The sequence below is a fragment of the Tamandua tetradactyla genome, chromosome 10 (assembly GCF_023851605.1).
Source record: "Tamandua tetradactyla isolate mTamTet1 chromosome 10, mTamTet1.pri, whole genome shotgun sequence".
Classification (NCBI taxonomy): Eukaryota; Metazoa; Chordata; class Mammalia; order Pilosa; family Myrmecophagidae; genus Tamandua; species Tamandua tetradactyla.
In genome coordinates, this window is record NC_135336.1 from 81,044,916 (window position 1) to 81,058,921 (window position 14,006).

Consider the following 14,006-nt stretch of genomic DNA (forward strand, 5'->3'; position numbering starts at 1 on the left):
TTGGTGGATTTGCGAAGGTACACTAAGTTTTCAAATAATTTAAATGACAACCGTAAAGAATCCCAGAAATTATATAAAGTATTTGATTCTTCTGGTTTTCTTTAGAGTTGCCATTCTAATCATGCAAATGCTGCATGACATTTCTTAACCAAACTACTCAACTTTTCACTTCTGGTCTTGAGCAGACTTATAAAATTCACAGCTCTTTCATAATTGGAAACCCCCATAAAATCTGATGGAACTCTTTATACACATATATAGAACTCTTTATACTTGTATTTTAAAAATATTTTTTCAGGCTGTCCATAAATTTAAACCTTGGAAAGAATAATGGGAATCCACCAAGTTTGCTATTCACTTGAGGAAGACAAATCTTCAGAAACTTTGCTTCATGTACTTCAAAGCAGAGTGGCTTTCACAAAGGTTTTATGTCATATAAGAATATGAACCATAGTGAAATAACTGACATAAGATTAATAATTCTTATCATGTCATATATAAACAGGGTTTCACATAAAATCTCTCTTCTGAGGGCACACATTCCTTCATCATTACTGGGTAACAATCATGTTTTTGATTCTCTCTAGTACACCTGGGTGTTTGAGTAAAGACAAATAGCTTACATTATTCAGATACTATACCTACTTGTGCCATGAATATGTGGAAAAGTTTTTCTCTGGGGTTGCAACACACAAGATGCCAGAAATATGATCAATTCTAGTTCAGCTATAGAAGCCATTTCATGCATCATTCTCCCTCTTATTAATTCATGTGATGAACCTGATCATTTACTCTAGAGCATGTGATTTACTAGATGTAGCATTTTGAAGCCCAGAAAAAACAAGTTCTTAAATATATCCATTTCTGTGGGTGTGAAACCATTTACATAGGAGGTTTTGATGAGCTAAGGTGTGTCCCACTTCACTATTATGAGTCATAATCTTATGACTGGAGTTATGTATAAGAGAATTAAATTCAGATATAGAGAGAATGTCATGGATGTAAGAAGCTAAAATCAGCTAAACCTAGAAGAAAAGAAGAGATCAGCAGATGCCACCATGTGCCTTACCATATGACAAAGGAGCCAGGATTGCTGGCAGCCATCCCCAGAACAATTATCTCCAAAATGAAAACAAACCTGGAGGCAATAGGGCAGCTTAATGAGCAGTGGAATTTAGTTTGTCCTCCCAAGCAGCTAATAAATAGCCAGGAATGGTACAGAACAACTGCTGGGGGAACATCAGTGACTGGACACACAGCATGAAACAGTTTTGATGAGCTGAAATGGCTGAGAACCCCATGGAATTTTAAGTTCCCCCAAGCAGTGGAGATTGGTAGCCCCTCCCCATAGGCATGGCAGGTTGGTTGCCTGAGAGGAAAGGAAACAGGCTTTACTAACAGCAAGGGCTTAGCTCACCCAAGCTCCAATTGTGGAATTAATTAACAAATTATGACTAATGAAAATAGGTGCCCAGCACATATAAACCTGGAAAAAGCACTAAAGGTACCAGGAGTTTTTACCCTAGCAGAGAGGGTATGGAGGTGATGGCAAAAACAAAACAAAACAAAGCAAAAAATTTTAAAAAAAAAAGGCTTTTTGAGTTGGATAGCCAATTAATGGAAAAGGACTGGACCCCAAGAAAAGGGGGCACATAGAACCTGGAGATACATAGAATCACATACCAACCTAAGCTCTTGATTGACAAATCCAAGGACCAGAGGTCTGGGTCTGAATAGATATTATTTTCTTTTTTTTTTCTACTCCTTAATAGCTCCATAGATAGAACTGGAAGTACTCTCAGGCTTCAGCAGTTCCCCATGCAAATGCAGAATCAAGCTTCTCTGAGAGACAGAGTAACTAGTCAGGTAAAAGTTGAAAATTCCCTGGAGGGTATATCTTCTCCAAGAGAAAGCTGAGGCCCATCTCAAGTAGAATCCCTCCATCAGGAACTGAGTTCCAAAGAACTGGAAACCGAAGAAATTAAAGACATCCTACAATCTCACCTATGTTTCAGTCATGCTCCTGGAAAGGAGAGTCTGCTGAAGTTAGAGGCACTGCATCACAAAGTTTGTGTGAAGCCATGGGCAGACAAGTGCCACATGCTGGTCAGGATAGGAGAAGCACAGAGTCTAGAAGCTTCATAGAAAAGTTTGACAACCTACTGTGTCTCACCCTCAAGTAAAGCTGATGCTAGATACTCTTTCCTCCTAAGATGTGGGCCTTTCTGGTCAGGGAAAATCTGACTGTGGGCTATAATATCTGAAGAAACCTTACTCAAAAAAAAAAGAGAGAAAAAAAAGACTCTGTATAGGTAGGGCAAGAAACAGAAAACAAGAACTGAAAAATTCTGATCAGTTAAACAGAACCTATGCTAGAGGTCTAGAATAAGTTGAACTAAATATCAAAAAAAAGAGAGAGATCAAAGTCATCCAACAACAAAATCCTAGGTAAAAGTGTGATAACACTTTTCACTCCAGAAAAAACTAATTAAGGAAATCAATGGCCTAAACATCAATAAAAAATAATTAGTCATATTAGGAAAATTGAAAGTTTTGCCCAATCAAAGGAATGAACCAATACTTCAAATGAAATATGGGAGTTAAAACAACTAACTAATTCAGGATGTTTGAACAGACATGGAAAAATCTCATCAAAAAATTAAATCAATGAGTTGAAGGAGGACATGAAGAAGAACTTGGACGAAAAAAAGAAACTTAGAAGTTTGAAAAATGAAATCACAGATTTTATGGGAATGAAAGGAACTACAGGAGAGATTAGAAAACAAGTGAAAACTTATGGCAATAGATTTGAAGAGGCAAAAAAAGGGATTTTTTTTGTGTGTGTAACAGAAATCTGTTACACAAAAGAAAATATGAGGAAAGAATGGAAAAATATGAGCATGGTCTCGGGAATTGAATGACAAAATGAAGGCCATGAATATACATGTTGTGAGTGTCCCAGAAGGAGAAGAGAAGAGAAAAGGAGAAAAAAGACTAACAGAGGAAATAATCACTAAAATTTCCCATCTCTTATGAAAGACAAAAAAGTAAAGATCCAAAAATTGCACCATAGACCACACAGAAAAGATTGTAATAGAAACTCCAAGACACTTAATAATTAGATTGTCAAATGTCAAAGAGAAAGATAGAATTTTGAATGCAGCAAGTGAAAAGAAATCCATCACATACAGGGAAGTCCAACAAGACTATGTGTGGATTTTTCAGTAGCAACCATGGAGACAAGAAGGCAATGATATGATATATTTAAGATTCAGAATGCAATAACTGCCAATCAAGAATTTCATATCCAAAAATTGTCCTTCAAACATGAGGGGAGATTAAAATATTTTCAGACACACAATCACTGAAAGAATTTGTGACTAAGAGATTGGCTTTACAAGAAATACTAAAGGGAGCACTATAGGAAGATAGGAAAAGGCAGGAGAGAGAGGTCTGGAGAAGAGTGTAGAAGTGAAGAATACTACTAAAGGTAAAAAGAGAAAACATTTATATATGACATATAAAATCCAAAAGACAAAATAGTAGAAGAAATTACTGCATCTAGAGTAATAACATTAAATTTTAATCACTTAAACTTCCAAATAAAAAGCATAAACTGGCAGAATGGATTAAAAAATAGGACCCATCTGTGTGTTGTCTATAAGAGACTTTAGTTTAGACCCAAGGACAAAAATAGGCAGAAAGTGAAAGGTTCAGAAAAGATATTTCATGACAATCACAATGTGAAAAGAGGAGTATCTATACTAATATCTGAAAAATTAGACTTCAGATATAAAAAATTAAAAGGGACAAAAGAAGACACTATATATTAATAAACAGAGCAATTCAACAAGAAGACTTAGCAATCTAAATATTTATGCACTGAACAGGAGTCCTCCAAAATGCATGAGGCAAACAATGACAACACTGAAGGGAGAAATAGATACCTCTACCATAATAGTTGGAGACTTCAATTCCCTACTCTCATTAATGGATAGAACATCTAGATGGAAGCTCAATATAGAGACAGGGAACCTGAATAATACTATAAATGAACTAGACTTAAGAGACATTTACAGAAATTATACTGTACAACAGCATGGGATGCATTTTTCAAGTGCCCAAGGATAAACCACATACTGGGTCACAAAGCAAGTCTCAGTACATTTACAAACATTGAAATCACACAAAATACTTTCTCAGTTCATAATATACTGCAGCTTGGAAATCAATAACAGGAAGAAGGCCCAAGAATTTGCATATATATGGAGACCAAACAACATACTATTAAACAAGCAGTGGGTCAAGGAAGAAATTACAAGAGAAATCAGTAAATACCTTGAGGTAAATAAAAATGAAAACACAACATATCAAAATTTATGCAGCAAAGGCAGTGCTGAGAGTGGAATTTATTGCCTTAAGTGCCTATGTTAAAAAGAAATAAGAGCAAAAATTGAGTAATTAACTATTCATTTGGAAGAACTAGAGAAAGAATAGCAAACTAACAAAAAAGGGAACAAAAGGAAAGAAATAATGAAAATTAGAGCAGAAATAATTGAAATTGAGAACATGAAAACAATTAGTAAAATCAACAAAACCAGAAGTTGGGTCTTCGAGAAAATCAATAAATTTGATAGACCCTTAGCTAAGTTGACCAGAAAAAAAAAAAAAAGAGAGTCTATGCAAATGAATAAAATCAGAAATGAAAGAGGATTCATTAATCCTGCAAAAATAAAGGAGGTAATGATACTATGAACAACTATATGCCAATAAACAAGACAATATAGAGGAAATGGACAATTTCAAGAAAGGTATGAAAAACCAACATTGATTTTATAAGATACAGATGACTTCAACAAGCCAATCACAAGTAAAGAGGTTGAATTAGTCATCATCAACAAACTCCCTAAAAAGTAAAGTCCAGGACCAGATAGCTTCAAATATGAATTCTCCGAAACATTCAAGAAAGAATTATTGCCAATCCTGCCCAAATTCTTCAAAAAAGTACAAGATGAGGGAAAGTTACCTAATTCATTTTATGAAGCCAACATCACATAATACCAAACCAGACTAAGATACTGCAAGAAAAGAAAATTACAGACCAATCTCTGTAATGAATATAGATACAAAAATCATCAATAGAATACTTGCAAATTGAATCCCAAAGGACATTAAAAGACTTATGCACCATGATCAAGTGGGATTTGTTCCAGGTACACATGGACAGTTCAACATAAGAAAATCGATTAATGTTATATACCATATCAACAAATAAAAGCACAAAAAAAAACACATGTTCTTGATCGGTGCAGGAAATGCATTGACAAAATTCAACATCCTTTCTTGATAAAAATATTTCAAAGGATAGAAATAAACAGGAATTTCCTCAACATGATAAAGGGAATATATGAAAACCCACAGCTAACATCATCTTTTATGAGGAAAGACTGAAAGCTTTCTCTCTAAGATCAGGAAAAATGCAAAGATGTCCACTGTCACGATTGTTATTCAACATTGTGCTGGACGTTCTAGCCAGAGCAATTAGACACACAAAAAAGAAATAAAGACATCCAATTGTAAAGAAAGAAGTATATCCATCACTGTTTGCAGATGGTTTGATATTAAATGTTGAAAATCCTGAAAAATCTACATCAAAGCTACTAGCATTTATAAACAAGTATGGCAACGTGGCAGTTTACTATGTCAACATACAAAAGTCAGTAGTGTTTTCATAAACTGGTAATGAGCAACCTGAGGAAGAAATCAAGAAAAAATTCCATTTCCATAGCAATAGAAACCAAAAGAATAAAATATTTAGGAATAAATTTAACTAAGGATAAAAAAGACCTATACACAGAAAATGGCAAGAAATTGCTAAGGAAAATCATAGAAGACCTAAATAAATGGAAGGGCATATCAAGCTCATGGATTGGAAGACAAAATATCATTAAAATGTCAGTTCTACTCAAATGGGATTCAATGCAATACCTATTAAAATCCCAATGACTTACTTTGCAGAAAGAGATAATCAATACCCAAATTTATTTGGAAGGGAAGGGTGCCCTGAATCGCTAAAAATATCTTAAGAAAGAAAAATGAAGTAGACAGTCTCACATTACCTGACTTTAAAGTGTATTATGAAGCTACAGTGGTCAAAACAGTATGGTATTGGCATAAAAGTAGATATATTGACAAATGGAACTGGATAGAGTGTTCAGAAATAGATCTTTTCATATAGGGACAATTGATTTTTGATAAGGCAATCAAGGAAACCCACCTGGGAGGGACCAGCCTCTTCAATAAATGGTGCTTGGAGAACTGGATATCCATATGCAAAAGAATGAAAGAGGATCCATATTTCACACCCTATACAAAAATTAACTCAAAATGGAAAAATACCTAAACATTAGTGTTAAAACCATAAAACCTTAAAAAAAAGTATGTAGGGAAATGTTTTATAAATCTTGTAATGGGAGGTGGTTTCCTAGACCTTCCAACCAAAGCACAAGCATTAAAAAAGAAATAGACAAATGTGAACTTATCAAAATTAAACACTTTTGTCCATCAAAGAACTTTGTCAATCAAGTAAAAAGACAATCTATGCAATGGGAGATAATATTTAGAAACCATATATAAGATAAGGGCTGAGTATACAGAATATATACAGAAATTCTTCAACTCAACCCAATTAAAAAATGGACATAAAAACAAGAAAAACAACCCATTTAAAAAATGGACAAAAGACATGAACACACACTCCTCAGAAGAGGAAATACAAATGACTAAAAGGCACATGAAAATGCTCAACTTCACTGGCTATTAGGGAAATGCTAATCAAAACCACAATGAGTTATCACCTGACACTCACTAGAAATGGCCAGTATAAAAACAACAACAACAACAAAAAAAAGATGGAGAAAAGGCAAGTGCTGGAGAGGATGTGGAGAAAGAGTCACACTTATCCATTATAATAGTACAACTACTCTGGAAGGCAGCTCCTCAGAAAGCTAAGTATAGAATTGCTGTATGATCCAGCAACTCCCTTACTAGGTATATATTCAGAAGACCTGAGGGCAAGGACACAAACAGACATTTGCACACCAATGTTACAGCAGCATTATTTACAATTGCCGAGAGATGGGAACATCCCAAATATACATCAATGGCTTAGGGGGTAAACATGCTGTATTACGTACACATCCTGGACTATTAGGCAGGTGTAAATCAGGAGAAAGTCATGAAACATGTAACAACCTGGATGAAGCTTGAGGACATTATCCTGAGTGAAATTAGCCAGAAATAAAATGAAAAATACTGTATGGTCTCATTAATATGAACTGGCATGAATGAGTGAACTTGGAGAATTGATGTTATGAACACAGGTTATCAGAAGATGGAAATAGAGTAGAGATTGAGCAAATGGTGCAGAAGGAATACAAATTATGCAACAGGGCTGATTGTAAAAATTCAGAAATGAATAGCACAGTATTACCTGATTGTAGCAAAATAATATAAATATACTGAATGAAGCTGAATGTAAGCATGATTGAAGGAGAAGAACTGTGGGCAAGAATGAAACCAGGAGGAAAGATTGAGGGTAAGGACTGAGATGTTATAATTCCCCCTCTAGGAATGCCTAGAGGGGGCAATGATGGCAATCAAATAATAAAATGTTTTTGCATGAGGGAGAACAAATTAATGTCAACATTGCAGGGTGTTGAAAATATATGCTATGTGTGAAAATGTACAATCAATGCAAGGTAGGGTCTATAGTTAACAGTGACATTGTAATATGCTTCCATCAAATGGAACAAAGGCATTTCTGCCAAGATAAATGTCAATAGGCAGAGTTTGTAGGGGATGGGTATGTATTACTTGTGGGAAAAAAAGGAAATGTCTTCATACTGATTTTGATGGCAAGCCCACGTCTATACACTTAGGTTGGATTGTATGATGTGTGAATAAAACTGTTTAAAATGTACAGAGAGCTTATTTGAACACCATAAGTACATGCAATCTTGAGTAGGATCTGAGATTTTGCTGGTTTCTCTAGGTTAGTGTGATGCCCTGATACATCCCAGAGTAATTCAAAAATTCAATAAATAAGTACTTGCAAAGTCCATTTGGGGCACTTTGGAGAAAGGAGGAAATATTCAGCTTCCCAATTTGGAGAATTTCTTATATTCTTGCAAGCAGTGGGGACAAACAAACCAACAGGCTGAGCTGTTGATCTTGAGGTTTGCCCTTATGAAGCTTATTCCTGCAAATGATAGGCTATGCTTACTGAAAAATTAGGCCTCAGAGTCATCCCCAGAGAACCTCTTTTGTTGTTCAAATGTGGGCTCTTTCCCTAAGCTAAATCGGCAGTGAACTCACTGCCACCTCCCCTACTTGAGACGTGACTCTAAAGGGTACAGATCTCCTTACCAATGAAGGACAGAAATTCCAAGATGACCCAGGCCCTGGAATGAAGAGATTGAGAACGTGTTTTTGACCAAAAAGAGTAAGAAAAAAAAGAGATAAAATAAAATTTCAGTGGCTCAGAGATTGCAAATAGAATTGAGATATTATCATGGAGGTTATTCTTATATATTATATATTCCTTTTTAATTTATGGTGTATTGGAGTGACTGGGTGGAAATACCTGAAACTGTTGAGTTGTGTTCCAGTAGCCTTGATTCTTGAAGATTATTGTATAAAGATACAACTTTTACAATGTGACTGTGTGATTGTGAAAACATTGTGTTTGATGCTCCTATTATCCAGGGTATGGACAGACGAGTAAAAAAGTTTGGATAAAAATAAATAAATAATAGGAGGTAGAAAGGGTAAATAAGTTGAGAAGATGGAAATACCAGTGGTCAGTGAGAGAGAGGGGTAGGGAGTATGGTATGTATGAGTTTCTTCTTTTTCCTTTTTATTTATTTTTCTGGAGTTATGTAAATGTCCTAAAAATGATCATGGTGATGAATACAGAACTATGTTATGATATTGTAAGCCACTGATTGTACATCATGTGTGCAATGTATGTATATGATGATTTATCAATGAAATTATTATTTTTTTAAATGGAGATTAAGCTGACACTCAGAATTTAGGCAACTTGCTCAAGGTTCCCCTGTTGGTAAATAGAAAATGCAGGGTTGGATGGAGGCAGCCTGGCCCTGCAGCTCAGTGCTAGAACCCACTCTGTCTAAAGCTCTTGCATACCAGGTCTGTTCTCCAGGAACATAACAAGGAGGTGTTAATAACAGCTGCCATTAACAAGTCCCTAGTATGTGCAGGCGAAACAAATTCTCAAAAGGCTGGACTGAAATGGGCACAGGGGAAGCAGAGAATGCCATTGAATTGCACTGCTACCTTTCCACACTCAGAGCACCTTTCAGTTGGTCTGTTTAACACATCAATTTTCTTCTCTTTTTGTGATGGATTTTGAAAATGTGATTTATAGATGAATTCTTTTTGAGATACAGTCGTCCAGGAGTCCTATTTTGTCTAAATCATTTTCTAAAATTGTGTCAGTAGCATTTTTCATTCATGATGTCTCAAGAATTTTTGTTACCATAAAGCCTTATTCATCATATGATTGCACCAATTCTGTAAAATAATTCCTTCCAGGTACATCTTGTTTTTTCAACTCAAATTTGAACTCACTATGAGAGAAAATAATGAGTGTAACAAAAATACAATAATTTATTTCTAAGTAGAAGCCTGGACATATTATACATGAACTAAGTTACAAATAAAGTAATGAATTATGTGACAAGAAAAGATGAAAGTACTGCCTTCATGATGCCTTGATTTGGACATTTTCCCAGCCTCAAAACCATGAGCAAATATATTTCCATTATTTAATCCACCTATTTTATGGTATTTGCTTTGAGTCACATAGAAAACTAAAACATAAGGGCATATCCCACAATTTAAACATCACACACAATTCTTTATTTTATAAGTTTCTAATAATTTCAAATTAACTGATAGAGGGGATAAAAGAGAATGTCTATAAATTCAAATTCAATTTTGAACTTGCAGAGAACTAGAATGATAACATTGGGCAGGCTGATTGTGGATTTACAACTTGCCTTTTTGCATTTCTGTCTTTAGTTAGGATCCAAGAGGAAAACATACTGAGAGAGTCAATTTTGGTAACCTCCTAACTCCTGTAGGACATTAAATTTATCTATGGTTTTATTATCAAGAGATAGTTTCCTCTGTAGAAAACCGTCAGGGTTGGCCCATGGGATCCTATTAGAAGACTTAGGAGACTCTGTTACATTCCGCAAATTATTTCACAAATCCCCGGGGAGTCTTTATAACTCAACGTTTATGACTATGAATTATTCTTGACTCTCCACAATTTCTAAGCAGATCACATTTTGGATTGTTTAGTTTTTAATTTGTGCAAGGAAAAGTACTCATTCACTATGTGAAAAGAGAAGGCCCTCCCCCTTTTTAATTTCATAATGCATAATTTTCCTCAATGCATATGAAGGAAAAATAATGTTTGACTTTTATCCCTTTTCCATTTTCCTACACAATGTACCTTTTCCCTTTACACTGTAATGAGAAAAGTTAATTTAACATAAATTCATGCTGAAGGCACATGTAGCCACATGCTAAAATACATGCTTAAAGAAATAATGTTTCAATTTGTTGGTGCTGAGGAAATCCATAAGGCAGTCCATTAACAATCTTTTGTTTAAAAAACGTGGAAAACCTGATTTGGCTTGCACTTTCATTTTATTGCTAGTGATGGAGATTAAATTGTACATAAATTATATGCAATTATAAAAGCTGAAGCTTAAAATTCTTTTAGATCATATTCTTTTTAAAAGAATGAAAAATTGCAGAAAATTAGCTGTATATGATAGAGGACACACATTTATAAAATAATCCTCCTTCTGAAAATAATTATGTATTATTTATTCATGTAATTAAAATATGTTACAAGATTTCAGGGATTGTATTCAGAAATTTGAGTTCCAATTTGGTAAATACTATCTTCAAACTTTTGCTTAAAGATGATGCAGAGATTTACTGGAACTTTCCTCACATCTTTGTTTCAGCACCATTTGGCATTTGTGTAAGTTTTGGGTATGTTTGTTTCTTTAATTGTTTTACAGTTTGTTGGCATTTAGTTCAGTGTGTCACAAATAATCATTAACTTTCCATTTCTTCATAAACACAATATTGCTCCATATCTAAATAAGCATATCAACCTTAGTCCAAGGAATTTGGAAAGAGCTGATATAGATAGGTTAATCATTTCAGACCCAAGTAACTGCCATCAGGACTTTGAAAGGAAGGGGAGATAGTTTAAGGCTGAAATATCATTGATGGAATTTCAGGAAAGCAAAACTTGTTTAAATGATTATGGGGTTACATAATACATACAACTTCAGATGGGAGTATTAATATAATTATAACCTGTGGTAGAATTAGGAACATAAGAAAACTTTCAAATCAATGAAAAACCTATCCATTTGACAAAATAAAGAATATGTTAAAAATAATTTAAAAAATTAAATGAGAAGAAAGTATAAACCAGTGAACACATAATATAGGTGAGGGAAATTATAATGTACACATTTTAAAAAATATATTTTACCATTCCATATTTCTCACCTAATTTTAACTAAATAATGCAAATACAAAAGCAACATGTACTTTTTTCATTTTATCAATAAAACCTTAAATTTCCATCTTATAGGAGAATATAGGTATAGTAAAATGAAAAAAGAAATGATCTGTATGGTAGTTGAATTATTAGACTTCAATATTATCAGGGGGATAACTGATTGATTAATAAAATGCAAGCAAAACTGAGGTTAATAAATGTAAAATAGCATGAAACAAGTTAATCAATTATTGTGTTTAAAAGGAAAACAATGCTTCAGCAAATTCTGGAAGAAGCCAAAGTTCCATTCAGAACTAAATACATTGATTTAAGTGGATTCAATATTTTACAAACAAAGAAAAATTATAAAGAGAGAGAATAAGCAGTTTGAATAGTTAGAAATTTTATACAACTAGGTGTGGGAAAGAATTGGTATAAAATTGGCCAAAAAATAGATTTACTAAATGTGTTATAAAACAACTGTTCCTAAATTTAAAAATGGAAAACATTCTATAAAATAAAGTTTTTTTCTGAGCAATGTAACCTACTTTTCATTCTCATGTAAATTTGGGGATTTGAAGGATGTTTAAGTCTTGGAAAAGTCAAAGCTTTTTAAATCCTACCTTTTCGTATATTAGGCAGTGTGATTTCTTTAAAATATATTAGACTTTGTATCAATCTGTTTCCAGTCAGTTACATATATCTATAAATACACACCAAGTTATTTCCTAGATATATAGGTCTCAAATCAACCTTATTTCGTTCCTTCCCCCTGACACCTGAAACTAATAATGCTGATTTTGATGCTATATGTCTTGAGTGAAAGGCTACAATTTCAATCTCATCTTTTTCATAAGATTGAATATAAACAGGACTTTGACACTAAAAATCTTTTAAAGTCTTATTTTCTGTGACTTGGACTCTGAAAGAAGTAGGCTTTTCCAAACTTTTCCCTCAAATTCCTTGACATTTTTTTTTTAGTTATAATTACCCAGCTCTTTCCAATTCTTTCAATTCTGGAAACAGTAGACAGTTGCTGTACCTTTGAGGCTTTCAATATTTTGACACTCTATTTTCTGTGCTTTCAGAATAGAAATGAGTAAATTCTTCCTGCCCTAACTCAACTCAATAGAAAGACATCTTAGCTAAAGGCAGCCAGTAATCAGTAACCTATACTTCTAACCTTGTATTTCTTTTTTCTTTTTTTCTTTAACAATATATTTCACTGTTGGGGATTCAATCATGTACCCCACAGAGACATGGTCATGCCTTACTCTCCAGTCCTGCGTGTATGAACCCATTTGTAAAAGGGACTTTTGAAGACGTTGTTACTTAATAACTTGTGGCCCAACTGAATGAGGGTGGGACTTTATCCAATATGGCTGACAAACAAAGGAAATTGGGCACAAAAGTACCAACCAGAAATGGAAGCCAGTAAAGAAGAAAGGTAATCCCTCATAATAGAGGTGGAGATCAAGTAAACACTGGAATACTACACACTCTTGGAGAAAACACTTGGCCTGGTGATACCATGTTGTGGGACTTCTAGCTATCAAAACTGTGAGAGAATAAATCCCTGTTATTTAAGGCAATGAATTTGTGGGACTTGTAACTAAAGCCATGGAAAAATATGACAGTCATTTTCTTCATTAGTTAAGGTAATGATAATTCTTTAAACAAACAAAGTAAAAAAATATTCAGCTTAACTATAGAAAGTTACTTCTTTTTTATAAAAATTCAGAACATATAGGAGTGGGGTGGTACAACAACTTCACTTAGTATTCTGGGACCCAACCTGATTGAGTCCCATGATTGTCATTGGCATTGACATCTATCAGGATATTAGAAGAGAAACTGTTTATGGGGGAATATTTGGAGTAAGCATAGAAATAGTGTACAAGACATTCATTCACATTCAATGGTATCTCATTGTGATATTAATTTGTCTTTCCTAGTGGCCAATGTTGTTGAGCATATTTTCATAAGTTTATGGGTCACTTATATGTTTTCTTTATAAAAAATAACAATTCTATTCCCCATTTTTAACTGGGCTTCTTTTTTGTTGTTAAGTTGTGGGATTCATTTTTCTATTATGATATTAAATACCTTAGATATATGGTTTCCAAATATTTTCCCATTCTGAAGTTGTCTTTTTACTTTCAAAATGAAGTTCTTTGATGCACAAAAGGTTATAATTTGATGAACATCTATTCATAAATTTTTCTTTGTTGCACATGCTTTTGGTGTAAATCCTAAGAAACTTTTGCCAACACAATGTCCTGAAGATACTTCCCTAAGTTTTCTTTTAAGAGTTTTATAGTTTTGATTGCTATATTTAAGTCTTTGACCCATTTTGATTTCATTTTTGTATATGGTGTGAGGTAAG